The 24878-nt window shown below is 55.6% G+C and overlaps 1 protein-coding gene across 2 annotated transcripts in view; it reads right to left on the reverse strand.

The window, feature by feature from the left end:
* The window catches only part of TPCN1 (two pore segment channel 1), a 61871-nt gene that overhangs the window by 29080 nt on the left and 7913 nt on the right, over positions 1-24878 (reverse strand). The window contains exon 1 of one of the 2 annotated variants that reach the window (XM_075534880.1): positions 16314-16421. The exons of the other annotated variant lie outside the window; for it this stretch is intronic. The gene's annotated coding sequence lies outside the window, so the exon portion shown is untranslated. Of the gene's footprint in view, positions 1-16313; positions 16422-24878 lie in introns of those variants that run through there. 2 annotated transcript variants of the gene reach the window in all.

A 24878-nucleotide genomic window follows, 5' to 3' on the forward strand; every position in this document is an offset into this window, starting at 1 on the left:
TTCAAACCGCTGGCTCTACGGTTCGCAGCTCAGCACAGAACCACGGCGCTGCCGGGGCTCATGGTAGCGCTTTAATATTCGACTGATGTAAGGGTAAGGGGTGTCTTCTCTCATGACACGGCTCCAGCTTCCCCACCCTGCATCCCTGGCCGTCCCAGCCACTGTGACTGCTCAGGCCTGGGTGAGGCTCAAGCCCGGCCAATGGAGATTGCTAGCATGCAACGTGCACTGGAAAGTGGATGGTGGCAGATGCAGCTAGGTTACAATGTAACACCGTATCATTTCATCTCCCTTTGGACTCATAAGACAATCGGTCCAGTGTTTGTTATTCTCTGCTTTCTTTTAGATTTTGTGGTTTTCCTCGATCTTATTTTGTTCTTGTTGCTAGTTGTTTTGGTTACTGTCTGTTTTTTTGGGTTTTATTTTTCGGTATATGAAGTCCAGAGTGGGTGAATGTATAGAGCAGGGGTCCTCAAACTTTTTAAACAGGGGGGCAGTTCACTGCCCCTCAGACCCACTGGAGGGCCAGACTATAGTTTAAAAAAAAAACACTATAAAAATCATATCAGTTTGTGTCCACCTTCCTGATACAACCACTGAAGATAAATGTGTGCATAAGCAAATGTGGTGAAGAAAGCTGATGGTGCCCGGCTATCAAAAGATACAGCATCTGGGGTCTTAAAGGCTCGAAGATAAACAAGTGGCCACCTAGCTGAGAAGTAACAAAGCCCACATGGAAGAAGCACACCAGCCTGTGTGACCACGAGCTGTTGAAGGGATTAGCTATCAAGCATCAAGGAACTAAAAATCATATCATTGAAAATATGGGTGAGGGCAGAGTGGAGACTCAAAGCCCAATGGTATCCAACAGGACACCCCTTACTGAAGGGCTGTGGGGAGGAGATGAACCGGTCAGGGTTCAGGGTAGCAACGATGAAACATATAACTTTCCTCTAGTTCTTAAAATACCCCCCCCCCACTATCATGATCCCAATTCTACCTTACAAATCTGGCTAGACCAGAGGATGTACATAGGCACAGATAGCAACTGGAAACACAGGAATCCAGGACAGATGACTCCTTCAGGACCAGTGGTGAGAGTGGCGATGCCTGGAGGGTGGAGGGAAGGTGGGGTAGAAAGGGGGAACTGATTACAAGAATCTACGTACAGTCATCTCCCTGGGGGAGGGACAGCAGAGAAGAAGGTGGGGGGGAGACGTCAGACAGTGTAATATATGACAAAATAATAATAATTTATGAATGATGAAGGGTTCATGAGGGAGGGGGGAGTAGGGAGGGAGGGGGAAAATGAGCAGCAGATATTAAGGGCTCAAGTAGAAGGCAAATGTTTTGAGAATGATGATGGCAACAAATGTACATATGTTCTTGACACGATGGATTGAGGTATGGATTGTGGTAAGAATTGTACGAACCCCCCAAAAAAGGATTTTTAACAACCCACTATGAATAAATTCCTATGCACACTGTACATATCTTATTTTGAAGTAAAAAACAAAATGGGATAAAAACACACAGTGGGCTGGATAAATGTCCTAGGCGGGCTGCATGTGGCCCGCGGGCCGTAGTTTGAGAACCCCTGGTATAGAGGCAGTAACTGCATTCATGGTCTCTTGGGGTTGTGACATGGGAGGTCGGGCAAATGGGGAGCTAACAGCAAGGAGTACAAGAAAGAGGAAAACATTCCAAAAGCGACTGGTACATGATGTACACATCCATCATTGTAACATAGTCTTCTTTCTGTTATTGCTTCAGACTCATATTTCTTTATTGACTTAATTAAATATGTATTTTATACGATAAAAGGGTGGAGGAGATCATTGTTAGGGCACAGAAAAGCATACTGCATATTTTCATCGAGACCTACCATCGCACATCATCTATAGTGTTAGAACTTGTTTCCTTAGAATTTTGCCAACGAAAAATATTTAAAATTTTTTACCAATCTTGTAACTAAATGATACTCAGTTTTTATTTGATTTGTGAATAAGGTTGAGACTGTTCTTACCAGTTAGTTGACTCTTTTGTATTATGTGTGTGCAAACCGTTTCCACTGAATTATTTTTTTGGGGGGGGGGTCCTATCAATGTGGAGGCCTAGTGGCCTCGTGGCTAAAGAATTTGGATGCTGACCAGTAGGTCAGTGGTTCAAATCCCACCAGCCACTCTTCCCAAGAAAGATGGGGCACTCTGCTTCTGTAAAGATTTATAGTCTTGAAAACCCAATGGGACAGCTCTGCTATGCCCTAGAGCAGTGGTTCTCAACCTTCCTAATGCTGCGACCCTTTAATACAGTTCCTCTCATTGGGGTGACCCCCCCAACCATAAAATTATTTTTGTTGCTTCTTCATCACTGTCATTTTGCTACTGTTAAGAATCAGGCGATCCCTGTCATTCAACACCCCCCCCCAGGGGTTGTGACCCACAAGTTGAGAACTGCTACCCTATAGGATATAATGTCTTCTTGACAGGATTGAACTAATGGATTGTATGATACATGATCGCATGGCCCAATGAAACTGCTTTTACAAAAAGATTACAGCCTAGAAAACCCATGTGTCTGTCCTACTCTGTTACACGTTGTTCCTAAGAGGGGGCATCAACTCGGGGGCACCCACCACCGAGCAGCCAGGAGGAGGGCTCCCTGCTCCTGTTGGTACCACCTCTGGGCTGGGAGAGCCGGACTGGGAAACAGAAACTAGGAAGACCCAGCCTGACCCAGCCTTGCGACCACCAGCTGCCCACCTGGCTCATCCCTCCTGTCTCCAACATCTGCATCCAAGAACTTAGCCGTGGACCCCCCCGTGGGGAAGCTGTCCTCGGGATCAGAATCCATGGACTGGACGGCAGTGGGTGATCTGAGGCAGCTGTTTGGTCTGAACCACCGACCCTTCTGTTAGCGGCTGGGCGCTTAACCACTGAGTCACCAGGGGCACCCCTACCCTTTGAGTTACAATGTGGCCTACGCTGAACTGCACCTAGACCAGGAGCACAGCCTGGTAGGTTTGGACCCATGTACAAAGGCATGCCCTCTTTTCCCTTGGTTTCTCTCATCCTGCAAGGTTCACCTCATCCGTGTTGTACTGGGGCCCTGCCAGCCAGTTCACGCTGCTGTGCCACTGAGCCCTGTTCCATTACTGATGGGTGTGTCCAATGAGCCCTGGGGTAGTGGTTACGCATCGGGCTGCTAACCACGAGGTCGGCAGTTCAAAACCACCAGTCTCTCCAAGAGAGAAAAACAAGGCTTTCTATTCCTGTAAGGAGTCACAGTCTCGGAAACCCACAGGGGCGGTTCCGCCCAATCAGCATCGATGGGAAGGCAGTGAATCTAGACTCTCCTGTGGGTGGGCAGTTAGGTTGTCTCCGGTTTGGGGGTGTTTCAAGCAGACAGCCATGTGCAGGTTCTGTATGCACATACGCTTCTGCTTCTCTTGGGTCAATAATCACCCAACCCCCCTACCCTGCCCTTGGGGAGATGAGTACTGAAAATCAAAGGCATCAATCGGACTGGAGCATTTAAAACTTTATCAGTAGATTCCCCCACCACATGATGCAGGCAGGCCTGGATCTGGCTTCCAAAATTGTCTGTATTTTTGGTTTGTTTGATTTTTGTATGTTCCCATCGGGGTGTGTGGCTCAGAGGTGACGTGCCACTCAAGGACACCCTCTTGAGGTTGTGTTTTTTGCTTTCCCGTTCTTCAGTGTAGGAAACACGGGATTGTTGAACCTAGTGGGACAGCCAGGAGAATAAGGGGCTCAGGGGGGCGGGGGGTACCGTGGTGGTAGGGGCGGGTCAAAGGGGGGTGATGTCAAGGAGTCCATGTAGAAAAAAGAATGATTGGAAGCTGATTGTTGACGTGATTGTACAATTCTGCTGCACGTGACTGAACGATGGAATGAGATGACAGATGTAGTAAGTCCCAATTAACAAATAAATAATCACACACACACACCCCAAAAAGCAGAAACACTAAACTCACTGCCATCAAGTGGGGTTTCTGAGAAATCTTATCAGGCGCTCTTACAGATATTATAACAATCCATAATGCAGTGACATCAGCATGATTGTACAATTACTACCACAATCATTTTCAAAACATTTTCTTTCTTCTGGAACGCCTCGGCATCAGCTCCCCTTTATTCCTACCCTCCCCCAGCCTACCCCCCAGGAACCCTTATTCTTATATTATAAGTAATTATTGTTAGTCTTGTCTCCTTTTGCTGAGGCTGTAACACTATAGGAGCAGCCGGCTTCATCGTGCTCGGGGGTTTGAACCGCCGACCTTGGGGTCAGACAGTGCCACCTAGGGATGGAACAGTTCCCTCACGCGGCAGGGGTGCAGTGAATGTTTTAAGAGACTGCTTCAAATCCTGCGCCACCGCTTGATGGCTGCAGCTGTAGACGTCTTGAAAAAGCAGGTAGTGCTTGGTCCTCTCGACCATTTGTCTTTTTTCAAAGATGAGCTCTCTGCCCGGTGCCCACAGCGTGGCCTCTCCCAAGTGGGTGCCCGGCGCCCGAGTGTTGGAGAACAGGGCCTCCCTCAGGAGTGTCTGCTCCCATGCATTGGAGACACACTGCCCATAGGGTGACTTCTGTGTGGGGACATCTGGAGCGTGCAGCGGGTGGGGACGTACCCGGAGACGCACCCTCGGGTGCCCTGCCCCGTCCTCCTCGACCTTCAAGCGCCCCTGCAGCTGCCGGCTCTGGCTCTGCGACAGCGCCCCACGTCAGATAAATAACCAGCAGCAGAGCGGCTGGGGCGCAGGCGTGGGCACAGATGGCAGCAGGCATTAGCGCCACATCCCTACCCTGCACGAAACAGCCAAGTGCCTGTGCGGGGTGGGGGCCCCCCGCCTGGAAGACGGCCGTCAGAGCCTGCCCACCCTTTTCTCTTCCTGGGGATCGCAGCAGATTGAGCAGAACGCCATTTCTCAGCCCGTGCACGCTCTCAGCCCACCCCTGGTGGGGAGCAGGCACCTGGCCCCCCTCTATGTTCCCCTGCTCTCCAGCCACACCCTGAAGTTCCACTGCACCAGGTGACTGGCTCAAAGCACCACCTGGAGTCTCAGAGTGTCCTGGTGCGGGCGAGAGATGTCCCCTCTTTGCCCACACTCAGTCCCTTCAAAGCCTTGTGGGGACAGGGAGGGGGGCCACCGGGGCAGCCATGGGAGGACCGGACACTCAGAAGGCACCTGCTCCACTCCGCGTGGCCCCATAGTTGCCAGGTCTGGAGGGCCCTCAGCCCTGGCCTGCAGAGGGTCTCCTTGTTCTCTCCAGTCTGCAAGGCAGCACTGGTCTTCTTCAGGCTGTGACGGTCAGCATTGTGCTGTGGGAGAACTCTGCCCAGGGCCCTCTGCTGACGTGTCCCCAGACTCTGACCCCCCCGGCCATAGCAAGCGGGCTCTAAACCCACTGGGTGGATCCTTGCGCAGCTCCTAGGGGTCTTGCTGCAGCAGGCAGCTGGCAGTCAACGAGCACTGATGACAGCCCCCGGGCAGCTGTCCTTGTAGGCCAGGGGGCAGGATCCACCAAGGAGCCGGTGCCTGGACCGGGCTGGTCAGCAAAGGGCTTTGCCACGAGGAGAGGCCACTGGCCATCCTCCAAGCACCACAGCCCTCCCACCCCAGTGACCGGCAGTCTGGCAGGTCCCTCAGTGCAAACCCAGGCGAGTCACCTGAGACAGAATGGAAAACATAAAGGAGCTGAGGTTATTCACGGCCCTCAGGCTGGTCCCCCGGCTCACAGTGACCCCAGGCACACAGGAAGGACATGCTGTCCAGGCTTGTGCTGCTGTCCACCCCCCACGCCACCTCCCACCAGCAATCAGTCCAAGACAGCCCCGTTGCCATCTGTGGACTGATTTTGAGAAATAGACCACCAGGCCTCTCTTCCACCTTTGTCTGGAAGCTGCACTGGACCCTGCTCAGCGTCAGGGCAGCCAGGCACGCCTCTGCTGGCAGACTGGAGGAGGTTGTACATGGAGCACTGGCCGGGAATCGAACCAGGGTCTCTTGCATGGAAGGTGAGACTTCGAGACTTATAACACCAGCCACCACTACCCGCCGGGAACTGGGCATAAGCAGGCATGAGTAAGTGAAACCTATCCACACACGGACTGTGAGAGGAAGAAGCCGCCCCGATTCCCATTGGACAGGGCAGGGATGGGATCTAAGGCCTGCCTGGAGTCACAGGTATAGAAAGCAACAGAGCTAGAGAGGGGCCCCAATCTATGCTGTGAACCCCAATGCTGTGGGTCCCCAGTGCCAGCCATGAATGGTAACCAGTTTCACACTGGTCGGCACATTAGAGAACCAGACCTGGAATCAGGGTCCAGCCAGATCAATACATTTTTTTTGGAGGGGGTGGTGGTAGCATAATTCAACCCATGGCTTCGATCCCCAAGGACAGAGTGCAATTGCTCCCATGGGGCTTCCAAAGCTGTCTTTTCCCTGGATACAGAGTCAAGTTCCTCTAATTTGCAAACCAGCCTGAAACCACCTGAGAGAGGACTAGACGGCTTTCTCCTTCCAGAGAGATTTACGGCCTCGGAGAAACAGCTGGAGCTGTTCGACTCTGCTACGGCCGCGGGGGGTCGGCATGGACTCAATGGCAGTGAGTTTGGTTTGGGCTATGGTCTCGGGACCTCGGGACAGGGCTCCTGCTCCCTCTCTCTATGCCCCCCCTCCCCCGTGCATCCCCAGAGCCCAGTGTTGGGGTGTGTGTGGGTGTCTGAGATGGTCCAGCAGAGGTGGGGCGGGGGGGGGGGTACAATGTTCAGAGGGGTATGGAAGGATCGCAGGGAGTGAGCAGCAAGGGGAGCCTGAGGGGGAGCCCCACAGGCAGGGGCTCACGGGCAGCATGCTCTGGGGTAGTTTTCAAAGGTCACCCTTTCAAGGACATGCCTGGAGAGGGGCTATTTTGCATAAGAGCCATTCAAAGCCAAGCCTGCTGGTAAAGAGAAGAGAAAGGGGAAACACACTGCTTTGGGGGCTGAGGGGGCGGGGACAGAGACGTCCCCTCCCAGCGTGGACTCTGAGCAGCTGCCCAACCATTCACTTTCCGGAACACAGCACTTGACTCGCTGACCCAGTCCAGGACGAGGCTGAAAGGCCCGAAGTGAGGTGGGCCTCGGAGGAGCTTTTCAAGAGAGCCCAGGGAACTGCCAAGAGGCCCACGGGGCTCTTCTGTAGATAACTTCACCAGGCGGCCGCTGCTGGCTGGCCAAATCTGAGGACACAGCCATCAGTGGGTAGGAGGGCCTCCTGGGCTCTTGCCCCCTGCCCATCTGCTCCCCTCTGACCCCACTTCCCCTCTGACCCCATGGGAATGCTCCCGCTTCGGCATTGTTCTGGAAGGAGGTCTGCTCACAGGGCAATCCCAGTCCATTAGGAGGAGAGGGTGCAGCTCCGAGGCAAGAGGGTACGAGGGGTTGGGGGGCGGTGACCTAGTCCACAGGAGACCAAGGGTGGAGCGATGCCCTCAGGGGAGGTGGCCAGTGCTAGGGCAGGTCCCCTGACTGGCCACCGTTGGCCAGTCTGTCCCTGCTATCCCCATAAGGTTCCCAGACGGCACCACTTGTTCTGTTGGGACCCCAGCCCCACCGATGAGCTGCCTGGTCAGCCCCTGCCCACTAGGTCCCATGTGGAGTCTGCACTTGTGTTTCCGGCTCCCCTCCTTGTCTTGGGGGCCCTCTCTGCAGGACACAGGGAGGGAGGAGACCAGAGCCTACCCCACCCACCAAGCCCCACCAGGGTTACTGGGCCCAGCCCTCTCAGACCTGCTCCGGAGGATGGAGGCTTGCCTGGGCCCAGCTGGTGGAGAAGGAGCGAGTTCACGACGGGGCTGTCAGGGGGCAGGCCTGCTGCAGCCTCCTCCTTCTCCATGCTGACCCGCCCTGCCGGCTCTCAGGCCCCACACTGCCGGCGGGGCGGGCGGGCTAGCGGCTGGGGCGGGGAAGTTGGAAGCAACAAAGCAACCCAGACAAGAAAAGAAGCCATTACCCTGTTTCGGAGCCTGGGGGCGGGAGGGGAGGGGTGTATGGAGTGGGGGGGGGGAGCGGGGCAGGTTTTCAAAAGCTGACCAGGAATAATTTTGCCAAGCAAAAAGGTCCACCCTGGCTCAAAGGGGGAGTCCCCTGGGGGGTAGGGGGGGAAACGCTGTGTTCTCTGCTCCTGGGGCCCTGGGCAGTGCGCCCGTGGCCCTCTGCCACAGAGATTTACGTCCCTAACTACCCTCCCTGGACCTCAGCCATGTGTCCAGAGAGGTGGCCGTAAAAGCACTTGGTGGAGGAGGAGGAGGGTGCAGAAAGCCAGAGCCGCTGAAGGGGCAGGGATTAGAGTACAAAGCAGCAAAGGTTGAGGTTCTGGGGTTGGCCAGGGGGTGGGTGGGGGTGGGAGGCGGCAGCAGAGGACAAGCAGCCGAGAGCCAGGGTGACCTGTTAGCACAGATGGCGACGACGCTTCCGCCACGCTGATGTAACGGCCCAGACGCTCCCTGCAAAACAGCTGGCTGCTTTGCATGCAGCCTGCGCAACGAGCCTGCGGGGACTCCAGGGTTTCCGTTCGCTGGAGCAGAGCCTGCAGCGGCATCCTGGTGGTGCCGGTAAATAGGAACCGGCTCCATATGCCGGCCCTCGAGCGAGCGAGAGGGGAGGAGAGCCAGGGCACGGCGGGGGCCATCCTGGGGTAGGGCTCCAGCCCTCGTTTGGGGCCGCCCTGCCCCCCCCCATCCCAGGATTCTTTGAACGAAGGCCTGGGAGCTCCCGTGGGAGGGCACACGGATCAGAAAGAACACAGAGCAGAGGCTGGTTCTGGGTTTGTGTTGGGCCACTTCCCGCCGCTGCTCTTTTTCATTCTCCTTCCCTTACCTCTCAGACAGGCGGACGGGCGTGCATGTGCAAGGAGACATGTGGACACACATGCACCTGGGCAGTGCATGCACACCCAAACACACGCCCACATGCAAGCCCATGCACGCATGTCCACACATACACACACAGCGTGCACACCCATGGATACATATGCATCCAAGCTCAAACACACACTCACATCGCATGCATGGAAACACATGTACACACATACATATGTCCACATGTACAGTGTGCACGCATATGCTTCAGGCATGCGCACACATTCAAATGCATGCATACATACATGTACCCCGGCATGCACACAAATGCACAGGTACAGTTACACATACATACGTGCAAACACACACCCGTACACATCCGCTGCAGCCCTGGGCACTCAAGTCCACGTCCACCCCACCCCCAGTTCTGGCCTGTGGCCTTAGTGCCCAGAGCCTCCGGATCGTCAACATGCTCCAGGCCATCACAGAAACAAATGTGAATCCCCAGAGCCCTTCACGCCCTCCAGAAGTCGGTGCCCGCCAGAATGACAATGAGGCACTGCCCAACCGGCTGCCAGTTGCCGTGGAGAGCCCCACTCCATGAGGAAGGGCAGGGGGGGGGAGGCAAGAGCCAGAGTAACAGTGCCGAGCTTCACAGGCTCTCGGCGTCTCCGAGGTGCTTCTGTGCTCACGGCAGCTTCCTCGGTCTGGTGACACCCACCGGGAAGAAGACCGCCAAAGAAACAAAGCAGAGGGCTCACGACCCTCCGCTCGGACCTTCCGTGCTGAGAAGTGGTCAGTGTGGGCGGCAGGCCCATCTACCGGTGCCTGGTCACACCGGCTTAGGAGCAGGGTAGAGCCCCTTGGCACACCTCCATCCTCTCCAGGACAGCACAGAGCGCTCCCGGTTGAATGGCTGGCCTCAAGCCCCAAACCGCAGGAAAGGCTCGGGCCTGGGGGAACCAACTGGCAAAATCCTGGGGAGTTCCTGCGGTTGAGAAGTCCCCCCACCAGCCCACTCCACCCCAGCCCTCTGGAGAGGCCTTGAGCTAGTGGGGGAGAGGGGTGGGGGCAGGGACCAGAACAGTTAGTGCTGTCAGGGATGAGCAAGGCAGTGGGTGTGGATGAGGAGCCCCGGGAGGTGGACACAGAGAGCCGGGCAATGGACCACAAGCAGCGGGGACTGGCTGGCGCTGCACCCTTCCCCAGGCGAGTGGGCGGCTCGGGAGCCTCATTAACTAATCACAGCCATCTTGTGGGGTGAAAAGGGGGCGGTGACGTCTAAGAGGGATGCCCTGTGCGCACAAGCAGGCAAGCAAGGTTCACTGGAGGTGACACTTATCAGAATTGTCCCTCTTTCGAACCCACCCGGCAGCTCCACGGAAGAAAGGCCTGGTGAGATGCTCTTGTCAGAATCACAGCCAAGAAAACCCCACTAGGGAGGCGCGAACCTCCGGAGCAGTTCCATTCGGTGCCGCGTGAGGTCTCGAGTGGACGGCGACGGGCTCGGCGTTTCTGGTGGATCACACACCGGGCACCACGCTGGATATCAAGCCATAGTGACCCTACAGGGCGGTTCCTGAGGCAGTAAATCCAAAAGCCTCCTCTTTCTGCAGAGTTAATCACTGATGCAAGGGCTTACAGGGGATGTAGGGGTGGAGGGTGGAGCTAGGGAGGGTGAAGGGATTTGGGGAGCAAACAATGAGTGCTGAAGGGGGGAGGAGCGCTAGAACGATTGCTATTATGCAATTCATTTTGAAAACGTTTTAACCACGAAAGTATATGATATGATAGGTGAATACTCTATCCATAAAACCGCTGGGGGGCGGGGGAGAGAAAGAAATCAAACTCGACCGGTGGTTAGTTACCACAGGCGAAGGGGAAAGAGTTGTTGGGTAGGGGGCACTGAGCTGATGTCAATGGTGGCAGAATAATTTGGGCTATCAATAGTGGCTGGACATCAAAAAGAATAGAATCGACGACGCTGAATTATACAAGCAGAAATGGTGGAGAGTGTTCCGTGGTGTATATTTTTGCCACAAATAGAAAAAATAATAATAATTACGTGGATAACAATGAGTACAAGGAAGAAGAAAATGTCCTAGAGCAGCGGTTCTCAACCCGTGGGTCACGTGAACCCTTGGGGGGGTGTCGAACAACCCTTTCATAGGGGTCGCCTGGTTCATAACAGTGGCACAATGACTGATGAAGTAGCGACGGAAATAATTTTATGGTTGGGGGGCAGGGGGTCACCACGACCTGAGGAACTGTATGAAAGGGTCACGGAATTAGGAAGGTGGAGAACCACTTTCTAGAATAAGATGACAAGTGTCCAATGCTTCTTGATATGACTGGATTATTGAACTGCACGACGTGTGGATAAAATGCCACCTAAACTTAAAAAAAGAAAGCAAGCCTCATCTTTCCCCCTCAGAGCAGCTGATGGGTCCAAACTACTGACCTTGCGGTCAGCAGCCTAATGCATAGCCCACTACGCCACCAGGGGTCCTTGTGCTCCGTACTCAAACCCAAACCAAACTCACGACCGTCACGTGGAGTCCCCAGGAGTCCTGAACATCTCAATGGCACCCAACAACAATGCTCCCAAGCAGCCTTTCCGGGAAGGAGCGCTGTGTCTGGCTGGGGCTCTGCTCGCACCCTGCACTGCCACCCTTTGCTGAGGCCGCGCAAGAACCTGCGGGCTGTGGGTGCCACGGCTGGGTAAGGTAAGCCATGCATTCTCCCTGCACCTGTGAGCTTTCAGGTCTGGCTCACCCTGTACCTGCTCTTGTGCTGCTGGGTTTGCTGTGAAGCAGGTGGTCCTCACTGTCCCCCCCCAGATAACCATCAGGTCAGCGGTTCGATCCCACCAGGCGCTCCTCGGGAGAAAGAGGAAGTTTACTGCTCCCATAAAGATAGACAGCATCGGAAATCCACAGGCGCAATCCCACTGTGGCCTGGAGGTTCTATTCTGACCTGCTGCTGTAAGTCAGGATGACCCCATAGCATTGAGTTTGGGGGTTTTTTTTGGGGGGGGGGTTAGCACGGGGAAAGTGTTTCAGATGCTCTGGAAAACCATTTCTAAAGATAAGGTTCAGTGTCAACTGGGCTAGGCCAGGATTCCCAATGGTTTGGCAGGTGTTATGTTATCTTCTGAGACGGGATGTGAGCATCTAATCAACAGAAAAGGGCATGTCCTTGGGGGTGTTCCCTGTAGCTAATGTACCTGGATGTCCTGACAAAGCTTGCCGTCTCTCAGTCCTGCATCTCAATCATGATCTTCTGACAGGTTTTGGGGGGATGCGACCCAGCAGCTTGCCCTCTGAACAGCACATTTCTGCAATCTGCCAGCTCCCATAGTCCCTTGAGGCAGCAACCTGTCATCGGACTTGCTGACTGGGGCAGTCTGCCGTCTCTGGGACTTCGTGAGTCAGGAGAACCCTCTGCCCTGACACCTGACCCACAGACCTGGCACTGCACACCTGTGCCTGCCACTCCTTTGAGTCAAAGGTCTCTGTTCACATATACAAACTCATATACATATACGCCTTTTAGTGTGCCTTGCTTTACTGCCCCAGGTGTGGGTGGGGTGGGGAAAGTTCTCAACTGCAGTGAAATACAGATGACAAATGGTATAGGTGTGTGGCAAACCCGGCATCGAGTTACTCAGTCTCTCGGCACCATCTTTTCACCAGCGGGTGCTCACCAACTCCCCTGGCGTCACACTTTGGTGGGTCCCACGATAGTTCAGAGTTTTGCATCATGCTATTGCACACCTCATCCACTACAGTCTAGTGTCCACCTAACTCATAGGCGCTGAAAAGCCCGACACGTGGAGTGACTTGCCTTCTCGAGACATCCGCTTGGACAACACGGGCGGGGGGGGGGGGGTCTGGAACGGAGGGGCCCCTGCGTCAGCTTTGCTCCGCTACAGAACCCAGCTGAAGACACTCGGAGCGGAGCGCGCGCACTCCCACGCGTCACACAGGTGTGGGCGGGGGCGCTGAGGCATGCAGGTGTCGCTCTGTTTACCTAGCGGCCAGGCGGCACCTGGGCCAGCAGCTGTCCTGTATCCTCTTGGAGGACTCAGAAATGCTAATTGCGCACTGCTAGGGGACCGGGAAGGGGCTCCAGGCTGCCATACGGGGAGGCCAGACATGGTTCTTTGCGCCGTGGCTCTGCAGGGGCCCTGCTGGGAGGGACAAGTCTGGCTGCGAGACTGGACACGCAGGAAGGTCACTTGTGTCAGGTGATGGCTTGGCCCAGCCTGGCCCTGCCTGGGCAACTACTGGCCATGCCCCAGCATCTGGACTTTGGTCAGAGGCGCAGCAGCAGGGCCAAGTGGCCGGGGTTGGGTGTGTGTGCGCGCGTGCGTGTGTGTGTGTGTGTGTGTGTGTGACGAGACATAGGCTTCTTGAAAATCCACACTGGGAGGTCTGCCTCCCTGCCCCACTCTCCTTTTCCTCTGTTTCCCTTTCTGTCAAACGGGGAGCCAGCCTGCAGAGGGGCAGAATGCATAAGGGGAAGGGTGGTAGGAACTAAACTGCCCTAAGGGGGATATGCTGCTGGGCTCGAATTGCTCTTCTGATGCAACGGAGAGGGGAGTCCGTGCAGGAAGCTCGGCGATGCCTACAGACCCCCATCGGTGAGTGGTGGGAACCCTGTGGGGCAGAGGAGAACTGCCCTGTGGGGTGTCCAGGCTCAGTCAGTCTTTACGGAGGCAGACGGCCACATCTTTCAACTGCAGAGTAGCTGGTGGGCTGGAACCGCCGACCTTCCAGTTAACGGGCGGGAGCTTTGACTGGAGCCCTTGCTCACTGCCACGGAGTCCATGCCGATTCACAACGACCCCATAGGGCAGGGTAGAACTGCCCCTGTGGGTTTCCAAGGCTGTGAGTCTTTGCAGGAATCGAACACTCCATCTTTCTCCCACGGATTGGCTGGGGGGGTTCTGAACTGCTAACCTTGCGACGGACCGCCCACGCGTAACCACGACACCACTGGCCCTCCTCAGCCTCACTCGGGCTCCCCATTCTCCACAACGGGGCCCTCGGGAAGATGGAAGGAAAATCAGACGGCAGTCTGGAAGAGAACTCGGGAGGGGGCGGGGGGCCCTGAACACAAGAACTCAAGTCCTCAAAGCAAGCTGCTGTTGGGCCAACTCTTCCCGTGTGCAGGGAAGCACAGCACTGCTGCTTTGTTGCAAATGAGGCCGCGGTGGCTCTGTGATCATGTAGGCGCCTTGGTGGCACGTCAGTTAAAGCGCCCTACCGCCACCCGGCAGGTCGGTGGTTTGGACCCACCGGTCACTCTGGGGTAGGAAGAGGTGGCCGTCAGCTCCCATGAAGGTCAGTCTTGGAAGCCCCATGGGGCAACTCTGCTCTGCCCTATAGGGTCCCTAGTGCTGTCGTCAGCCAGCAGCAATGGGCTGGGCTGGAGGGTTCCCATTTGCCGACGTGGGACTGTGCTGCGTTGGAGAAACCTCCCCGTGCCAGTCTTCCGTGGCCCTGAGGGGAGCGACCCACACCCCACTGGACAGAGGAAGAAACGTAGGAGCTCAGGTTCTACCTCGAGAGATGATGCCTGGCCTTCAACCCTGACCTCTGCCGAAGACGGTGCTGCTCCACCGGCAGCCCTGGGGACCCGGTGTCGGTCTGTTCACCTCAGGGTCAGCAGGGGAACCCACCAGCCACTCTGCGGAGACAGCTGAGGCTGTCTAGTCTCAGAAGTCCACAGGGCAGATCTACCCCGGCTTATAGGGCGGCTATGATTTGGAATTAACCTGATGGCTGTGTGTTTGGGGTATTTTTGTTGCAACTCGAAGAAATGCTACCAGCAGACAGCATCACACTCCCCGCAGCACACACATTCCCATACACCCGATATACAGACCCCAGAGAACTCTCCAGGCCCGGCCAGCTCCGGGCTTGGGAGGCCCTTCAACGGCTGGGGGGCAGCGTCAGGCCTGCAGCTGGGAAAGAGCGCCGGATGACACGCAGCGACAGCAAATGGGCCGGTGGGGGTGGAGGCGATATGGATGCTGGTATCGAAGTAAAAAAAACGAAAACAAGAAAACAAACACCATAAAAATCCCAAACTCCGCGGATGGTACCAGACTGCCTCCGGGGTGAGCAGTAAAAACCACGATTCCAAAAAACAAGGCGGGCCAGCCAAGTGTGAACAGCGGAGCGCGCAAGAAGAGGGGGCCCTGGAGAGTCACAGAGAGAAGACATCACGCTTGTCAACGACCACCCACAAGTGAAAGCTGGGGCAGCCGGCAGCTTGGAGCTGCGCCAGGCCATTAGCCAGCGGCGCTGAGCACAATAGCCCTGCCCAAGTTTCAGCGAGGGCTAAGAGCGGGGAGGAAACACAGAAAGTAAAATCCCACTCCAACAGAAAGACAGGCAGGAGGCCTGAGAAGGGTAGTGGGTGGGCAGGGTTTAGCTGTCAGGGGCGGTAGGCACCTCAGGTTGGCACGGCTGGCCACTATGGGCTCCCAGGAGGATGCACAGAGCTAGAGCAGAGACTGAGCTGTCCTCAAGGAGCCACGGCGGTGCAAGGGTTAAGCGCGCGGCTGCCAATGGAAAAGCTGCTGGTTCAAACCCTTAGCAGCTCCACAGCGGGTGAGGGGGGGGGGGAGGCCTAACCACCTGCTTCCACAAGCTTTGGTGCTAGGCCAGCGGTTCTCAACCAGTGGGTGGTGACCCCTTTGGGGGTCGAACAACCCTTTCACAGGGGTCACCCAATTCATCACAGTAGCAAAATGACAGTGATGAAGTAGCAACTGAAATAATTTGACGGTTGGTGGGACGGTGGGTGGTCACCATCACATGAGGAACTGTATTCAAGGGTCGCGGCCTGGGGAAGGTTGAGAATCACTGAACTAGGTGGTGCCTGACTCCCCATTTCCAAGGGCTCGGACCCGGATCCCAACAGAAGGGGTGAGAGTGGGGAGGACACAGCACCAAATTCAAAATCATAAGCCAGACCGGGCTTTCTGGTCTGATGGAGACAGGCAGAACCCCAAGACGGTGGCATATCAAGGGAGCAAGCGAGCGCCCCTCCCCATGAGGGCCAAGCTCCTGAGACCAGCCGCCTGGCAGCCGACCAAATGGGCAGCTGCGGGCTAGAAAAAAAGCTGAGGAGGAGGGAGGCGCCTCAAAGGACCAAAGGAAAGAGGGGAGTTGGGGGGGGCTTGGGGGGAAGGAAGTGAGAGGAAGGCCTTCCTATTGAGGGGAGTGGTTGTGACCAACTTTAGGAAACAGTATGGCACGAACTGCTGGATGGAAAAAAGAACTGACTCTAAACTTTCACCCAGAACACCATTCAAAACTTTAAAACAAACAAAAAAAATTCTTTTTTAAGTTTCACAGCCTAGGAAAGCCCCTGAGGCTGCTCTCGGACGTCACACGGAGTCACCGTGAGTCAGAACTGGGGACAACACTCACCCACAGCAAGCAGGCCTGAGACCAGGGTGCGCCTGGAGGGAGGGGAAGCCAGGCCCACCCCACCCTGCCTGAGCTATTTCTGATCCGATCACATGTGCGTTTGTCTCCTCCTCACCCCAGATGGCTCTGGGAGCTAGCTGAGCTCTGCCGGACGGATGAACGAAGTCACCCGGGACTTGGAACGTGGTTTTGGAACCTGGTGACTCAACCCCCGGGGATGTGACTTCGGATCTGTGCTGGCAGAAAGAGGCCCAGTGACCTCGTCAGTACCCCAGGCATTACTCAAGGGCCAGGCCTGTCCACTCCTGCGACACCGCCCGGGCAGGCCATCTCCAATGGGGACACACAAGAAGCTAGTGCGTATGCAGGGTCGGCTGGGCTTGACTGATGAGTGCTGATTTATGAAAACCCAACTTGACCTGGGGGAAGCCAGGCCTGCAGCCTCTACTGTAAGCCACCCAAATCCCACTTCGCAACAGCCTTAGGAATCCGCCATGGTGCAGAGCAAACCTCGGCTGGCGCCCGCGACAATAATCACATGCCAGGGGACCCCAGAAAGCCCCTGGGGAAGTGTATCTATATAAATTTACATATAGTAAATATAAATATATACTTAAACTTTTTATTGTGAATTAGGTGGAGCTTATGTATCAGAGTTGTTCCTGGTGGCATACTGTTCATCGGGTGGTTGACTCAAAGGTTAGCGGTTAAAGCCCACAAGCTACTCCGGGGGAGAAAAAAGCAGCGTCCAGCTCCCATAAAGACTGGTGTCACGGGTTCGGATAAAAGAAGACCGCTACTGTGTCCAATGAGCATGATTGAAGTCTATTTTTAATGTCAGGCTCGCCTGGGCTTCAGCCGAACTATTCAGAGAGAACCTCTCTCCAGCCCGCAGCCCCCTTTTCCCTGGCTGACTTTCTTTTATATCTCTCAGGGAGGGCAGAATACAGAAAGCAGAAGAAAAGGCAGGTTAAAATACATGTCTCGCTAAGTGGTATTGACAGAGTCAAACAAAAGTATATTTAGCTAAAGTTTCAGGCACCCCAACCCAGGATTTCCTCTCTAGCTTATCCTCCTAGGGTAGAGTGTCAGGGGGGGGGGTGTAGACACCCAGAGAGAAGGACTTAGGGCATCTCTTGATAAGAGGAGAGGGGTAATTTACCCAAGCATTGCTCAGGGCACTTACAAACCTGCATTCCATTGTGATGTTAAGACAGATGACCTTAGGCCAGGCTGAGGCCATTCAGAGGGGGCTTAAAAAATGCCTCAGGGAAAAGGGTTCTAGGGGAGGGGGGGTACAGTTCTACTTAAATGTGGTCACCTTGAACTTGCCTATTTCACTGGCAGCCTCAGAAACCCCCAGAGGCAGATCTGCCCCGTCCTACATGGTCGCTTTGGGTTGTGATCAACTCCCTCCCTGGCAGTGAGAGAGTTACATATCAGGGGGTCCTGAATGCACTCAACAACCCATCAACCTTCCCATGGCTTGGCTTGTCCCTGCAGCCCCCGCCTGTGGGAGTGACATAATCCGGTGTCAATTTGAGGATTAAGTGTGAAGGGGTGGAGTTTATTCTGTCAATCAGGTGACAGCCAATGAGACCTCTGTGTGGGCATGGCCTTCCCCTCAGGATTCTGGGAACCTCAGATTTTCCTCCTTGGAGGCCAGAGACACTCTCTCTCTCTCTCTCTTTCTCTCCTCACTTCCTGAGAGACACTACTGATAAGACACATGGCCTTAAGCTGATATGCCCTATGTGCCCTGGGAACTGGAGGAGCCACGTGGAGACCCCTGCCAGTGCTGAGACGCTTGTTGTCGTCACTGGATCCACAAGACTTCCCACCCACTGGCCTGTGATCTCCCTGCATTCCGTGCCATTGCACGTGTTTCCGGAGCCTGAAGAGGACTTTATACATTGATATTGGACATATGGGCTAATGTCGGATTTCTGGACTTGATCTGGACTGAGCTGGGATGTTTTCTTAATATTCAACTGCTTTAGTAGAACTGTACCCCCCCTCCCCTAGAACCCTTTTCCCTGAGGCATTTTTTAAGCCCCCTCTGAATGGCCTCAGCCTGGCCTAAGGTCATCTGTCTTAACATCACAATGGAATGCAGGTTTGTAAGTGCCCTGAGCAATGCTTGGGTAAATTACCCCTCTCCTCTTATATATATAAAGCGCCTTCTTATACACATATGAATGTCTCTATGAATTTGTTTCTCTAGTCTACGCGGACTAACACACCGCACACCCCCCGCCCCCATCTCTCTTTTAGAATATTGTCTTCCCCTTCACCCAGGTTGAGAGCCCTGGTGACATAGTGGTTACTTGTTAGGCTGCCACCAGAAAGGTCAGCGGTTCGACAGCACCAGCCGCTCCTTGGGCGAAAGAGGGGGGTTTTCTATTCCCGTAAAGAGTCACAGCCTCGGAAACCCACAGGGGCAGTTCTACCCTGTCCTGTAGGGTCACTGTGAGTCAGCATCCACCAGATGGCTGTGAGTTTTTGGTTTTCACCCGTTAACACCTATCAACCTTCTAATCTATTACTTCCCTCGGAAACCACTAAAATCTGTTTCTTATGGTAAGAAGCCCTTTGCTTCCTTCCTCCCGTGGTCTCAGACAGCATTTGTCCTTTCATGATGACCTGACGTCACTGGGCACACATCCATCTGTCCATGATCTTCCATGTGCATCATGTACGGGGCCAGGAGGGGGCGGGGCAGCAGTACCCAGAGGAAAACAGCCTCCCCGAGTCTTCCCAGGATGGGGGGGTGGGGGCTGCTCTGTCCCACCTGCTTTGTCCCTGTGGTAGGGAGACAATGGTCTTCCCTGGGGGAAAGCGGAAGTGGGACTCTGCCGGAAGCAGTGGAGCCTGAGCCCAGCAGGAGGGCTGATGGTGGCAGTGGATAAATAACTGCACGGGGAGTGGGGGATTCTGGGACTGGAGAGGAGCGACTGGGATTTCTAGGATGGAATGAAAGGCCGGAAGCTAAGAGCTGGGGGAGGGGGTCAACTGAGATGCCCCACGGTCTGGAAAGAGCCCATGGGGGGGGGGGGCGTGCGCGTTACAGCAGGCAGGGAAGGTGAGTCTGAGTTCCTGGGTCTTAATGGCTTCGTCTTTCTTAACCCTTAAAACACCAGCAGCCCCACCCTCACCCCTCCCCAAACCTTCTGGAAAGCAAACAATTGTTTAGCTTAATTAGCACACAGTGTCTGCTGTGGGAGATGATATGAAACCTAGTGGGGGAGGCGTGCTTGTTTACTGCTGGGGCGGGATGGGTGGGGGAGCGATTTGGAAAAGGAGCGGGAGTTTGGGAGCAACGCTTGAAGACGTGTACGCATGGAAATTGTTGAGGGCGTGCATGCTCTCCACAGCAGCAGAAATACAATAAAGCATGGAAATGAATGAATGAATGAATGAATGAATGAATGAATGAAAGCCCACACTGGGGGAGGTATCCAGAAAAGGGCAAGAAGAAGAAAAAGATTTCATGGTTCATTTAGTTCAAGAACCTGGCCTAGCCTGAGCTTGTGGCCCCTGTGGCCCCATGCTCCAGTGTCAGCAAACCCATGGGGCTGCCGGAGCCTGAGCAGAGACATGCAAGGGCTGGGGAACAAGGAGCCGGGCTCCACGGCTCTAGAGCAAGGAATCCAGCCATGCCGTGGCCGTCGAGCATCGGGCCTGGCCCACAGCGACCCTGTACTGGGTTCCTGAGGCTGAAGGCCTTTATGCTGCCTCATCTTCCACCTGTGCATCGGCTGGTGGGTTTGAACAGCCGACTTTGCGGTGAGCAGCCCAGGCAGTGCCGACAGGGATTGTTCGGAGCCCAAGAGGGTCCCACCAGCTACTCCTGCTCCGCTCAGGTGTCTGGCGGACATGTGCAGTGTGGCCCGCCATGTGCTGAATGAGCAGCGCTTCCCGAGCCACCACTTGCCTGTGGCTACCTTGGCCGTATACCTGGCACAGCTGCAGAATGGGGAGAAATCTTGCCTACATCCTGAGGGCCATCCCTAAGCATGATTTATGATCCGTGCCCGGTGCCTGTCACAGAAGGATGAGGAGGAGCGGCTCTGGGGCTGACTCAGAACGGAGTGGTGGGGTGGGGTGGAGTGGGGAGGATTCTCTGGTTTGCATCTGCTAGACTTAACCATCACGCCAGGGAGCAGGGGGCCAGGGAGCAGGGGGCTCTCCCGCCGTACTCTTATGGACTGACACATGGACACATGGTACAGCCGATGTTTCTGAGAGTCCGAACAGCACAGAGCTGAGGGGTCCCTGCACACCACCGAGTCTGTCGTTCCCTGGGATACGTCACCCCTCCGAGGCAGGAGGCCTGGGTTCCATTTCTGGCCAACACACCTCTTGCCCACCACCACCCACAGCCACCGCTGCCCGTCGCTATGATGCTAACCAGCTCTCCCTGGCACTGCTAGACTAAGACAGATGAGGCAGAAAGGCGTGGAGATCTACTTCCAAAAATGAGCCAGGGAAAGTCTACGGCTCACAGGATTTTCAGTTCAGAAAACCGTTGTGAGGATGGTGCAGGGCCAGGCAGCTGTGCAGACGGACGGTCACCGCTAGCCAAGCGCTGAGGACCCCTGACTACAGAACTAACAAACCCAAAACACTCACGGCCATCAAGTCTTTGGTGACTCCCAGCAAACCCACGGGTGGATTAGAACTGCCCCCTCTGGGTTTCTGAGATTGTCAGCCTCCTCTTTCTCCCAAGGAGCATCTGGTGGTTTCAAACTGCTGGCCCTAGGGTTAACAGCCCAACATGTATATAACCAACTATGCCACCAGGGCTCAAACAACAATGCTGAAAAACAAAACTCCTCAAGGCATGCCTTGGAAAAACAGACACAGCTAAAAAAAAAAAAAAAAAAGTAACAAAGAATGTTTAATCTAAAATATCCCCATTGTATTCCAAGCTCCCAATTCCTCCATACATGAAAGCTCACAGTCCTCTTTTTCCCCCACTAACTGCAAACCCAGGATATCCTGACTTCAGCATGAAGCGGCTAAGGAGCAACACGTGCTGGCAGGACAGACGGCTGGCTTCCTGAGCAGGCCGCTTTAAAAGAACGGCTTCCTTCATGGGGGGCTGCGAGTTCACTCCCCTTCATGTCAGCAAGCTACAAAGCAGAGCCCTTGCTGCCGGAAGCATCCCCGGCCGGCCGGGCCTCTTTAATCAGGAGATTGGTTCTGGGTCCTAAGGGGTTGGCGTGGTGGGTCAGGAAGGGCTGGGCGGGCCAGGGAGAGGCCCTGCCGAACGGGTCCATCCCACCCACTCTGTTTCTCTTGTACTCTAACGACTTCCTCGCCACCCAGACGCTGCTTCTGAGGTGTCTAATCTCGAGAGGCACCCTCCTCCGCCCCAGGCCAGGTGAGGCTGACCAAGTCTTCATGGGTTCACTCTTGTCCAGACTCGTCCTAAGCTCCTTCTATGCTTTTCCCAGACTGTGCGGATGAGTCAGACTCAGGCCAGACCCAGGTCTTGGGATGGAGGTTCAGGGTTGGGTCAGGGAGGCGGACACAGGTGTGGGGGGAGGGGAGCCAAATTGGACTCCTGCCACTCAGAGTATCTGGGCGTCTCCTCTGCACCCACTTCCCAAGCTCCAGGAGAGAGACTAATCCGTGGTCAGAGCCGACCCACCCCAAGGCACCTGTTGTTATCAGTGCTGTGAGCCTGTCCCCACTAAACGCCACCAGGTCCTGCGCCATCCCCACGACTGTGGTGCAGGAAGCGGCTGTTGCTGCAGCCACAGGGCCCACCCATCTCATTGATGGTCTTCCTCTCTGCCGCTGCCCTTCTATTTGACCAAGCAGGATGCCCTTCTATTTGACCAGGGCAGTGCCTCCTAACAAAATGCCCAAAGCTCATGAGACGGAGCCTGGTCATCCTCGCTTCTGCGGAACTGGCTGCACTTCGTCCCGGACAGATCTGTTGCTGCTTCTGTCCGTATTTGCTATTTCAACAGGCTCTAATGTTCTTTGCCGACACCCTAACCAAAGACATAGGCTCTTCCTTGGGCCTCAGGAGTGGGGGAGGGAGTGGGGAGGTTCCTTGGATGGTGGGAGGTGGCATGTTGAGCTGACCCAGGGTCAGTAGGCAAACACTGTGGCCAAGTCACTCTCGGACCCAAACCTGTTCACAAGCCCCCATTTCCTATCAAACAGGCCTGCACTCTTCCCTGGGACTTGCCGGGGTGCTTCCATAAAATGAGCATGCCTGGTTCTGAGCCCTGGGCCCTGTAAAGAATGGGTACCACGCACATGGTAACGCACCTGGAGGCTCTGTGCTAAGGGTTTGAAGTGGGGTGTCCTGTGCGCACCTCAGAACTGTCATATATATGTGTGTGTGTATAAAAAATTGTAAAAACCCACCGTTGATTTCAACTCATGGCGACCCAGTAGGACAGAGTACTGCTCTCTACGGTTTCCCAGGATGTAAAGTGTTCATGGGAGCAGCTGGACGCATCTTTCTTCTCGGGGTGCGAACCATCAAGTGCCCCCCACCCACACCACACACACACACCATGCAATGCCACCACCAGAGCCCCCTCATAGCCATCCTCTTCCAGAAGGCCATCAGCCGTCATCCACAGATGAGGAGACTGAGGCAGCCCTTATAGATGGTACATGCACCCCCCAGCATGCCCCGGGCCCACTCTACCCTACGCAGTTGTCTGAATCCTGGAGGACATCATGCTAAGCGAAGGAGAGGGTCATGGAGACACAGAGAGAGGCTGGACAGGACAGATGGATTGACATGGCGGCTGCAACAAGCTACAACGTAACAACTGAGGGATGGCAGTGCTTCATCTGTCCCACACCGGGGTCTGGACTAGTTGGAATCCCCCCTCGGCACCTGACCTCAACTTCAAGGTCACATTCTCAGTAAGGGCATTCTCAGAGTGGTTTGGGGTGCTGGCTGCTTTTGCGATGAGGTCCATACCTCCTACAAAACTCAGGGATCGAAGAGGGTCCCGGATGGGAAAGGCACTCATAGTCTCAAGCCAGTCATGCGGGGCCGGTCTCCAAGAGGGTTGCCTGCCATTGGAAGCCACCCCCAACAATCCCGCCCAGCCTCTGGGTGGGCTTTCACACCCCAATCCAGTTGGAAACAAACATCTCCAGGGAGGTGAAGTCACCCCTGGAGTTCTCTCCCCACCCCCGTGCTTCCTCTGGAGGGGGCAGGCTTCCTCCTGGGGTCTGGGTGCTCTCACCAAGGGTGGGCGAGGTGGGGAGGGCATCCCATCCAGCGGCAGCAGCGGCAGGCCAGCCGCTGTCGGCACCTTCGCCGGCTGGCGCCGAGGGGTTCTGGCTCATGAACTGCTCTTGGAGCCAATGGGAACCAAGTCCTCCCTCCCAGAAGCCCCGCGCCCAGCTGGGGTGGCTGCCATTCAGACACAGTGGAGGTCTGCCTGCTCCTGCATGCGCAGGGGGGTAACGGCATCGCGAGGTGGGGGTCGCCAGGGCGACAGGCAAGATCCCCCCCCCACCCGGGGAAGACGCAGAGGGAGAGCGGCTTCGGGGCTCCGTCATGACGCTCGCCCATTTTAATTGGTGCCCCCGCCAGTCTGGTAGCACCCAGTGTTCTGCCTGGGCGAGGCCCTGAAACAGCTTTTGGAGTGAGGTGGCAGAGGTACATGCCCCCCTCCCCAACTCCCTGGGTGCCAGAGAGGTGGGATCACTGCTGCTTGGTCCCCAGCTGCCTCACGCTGCCTCCACCAGCTGAGCCAGAACAGAAAAAGGCTGCGATGTTGGCTGGGACCAGGCCCCAGGCTGGGGGAACAGCCTAGGCTCTGGCTTTGCCGGACAGCACCCAAGACTGGACGGGCACTGACCCAGAGTGGGTACTGCCTGCATCCCATGCCCACAGGCCTGAACACCCCACCCCCACCCCCATGGCCCCTGCAGGTCAGGCAGTCTGGTTGGAAACCCAACTCCCCTCGCAGCTGGCCTGGCCAGCTTAGCACACACCTCTGGAAACCCAGCTACCACATGTGACAAGAATGACTAAAGACCCTGGGTTTCACTCTTGGGCAAGTACGCTGGGACACCGGGTCAGAGAAAAAGCCACAGGCCCAGACACCTGCCACGCCGAGCCCAGGATGCCATAATCCCTCTGAGCGCCTCCCAATCACCCACCCCATCGGGGCCACTCCTGTCCCCAATTCAGACAGCCCCAGCCCAGCCTGAAGCAGTCTGAAAAGAGAGTCAGGCTGGTGTGTGGGTCCCCAACACGGGGCACGTGACCTCGATGTACTGGACAGGGCGGGAGCTCCAAGTGACTCCCAGCGGCATGCCAGGTGTCTGGGGCGTCCCCTGCTCTACTGCTTATCCCTGCACGGCTTGTCTCCAGGAGCCTCGAGCAGCCCAGCTCCACAGAGACTAGTGTGGGCTTCCGTCCCACCTCAGCCGTCCTGGCCCATCTGGTGGTCCTGGAAGAGCAAGCCGTGGAGGCCCGCCCCTTGCAGCAGATGGGTGGTGAGAAGGCCAACACCCAGTGGGACTGACCACAGTCACAGGGGGTGGTGATGGGGATGTCCACGTTGCCCT

Source organism: Tenrec ecaudatus, chromosome 16, assembly GCF_050624435.1.
Source record: "Tenrec ecaudatus isolate mTenEca1 chromosome 16, mTenEca1.hap1, whole genome shotgun sequence".
Classification (NCBI taxonomy): domain Eukaryota; kingdom Metazoa; phylum Chordata; class Mammalia; order Afrosoricida; family Tenrecidae; genus Tenrec; species Tenrec ecaudatus.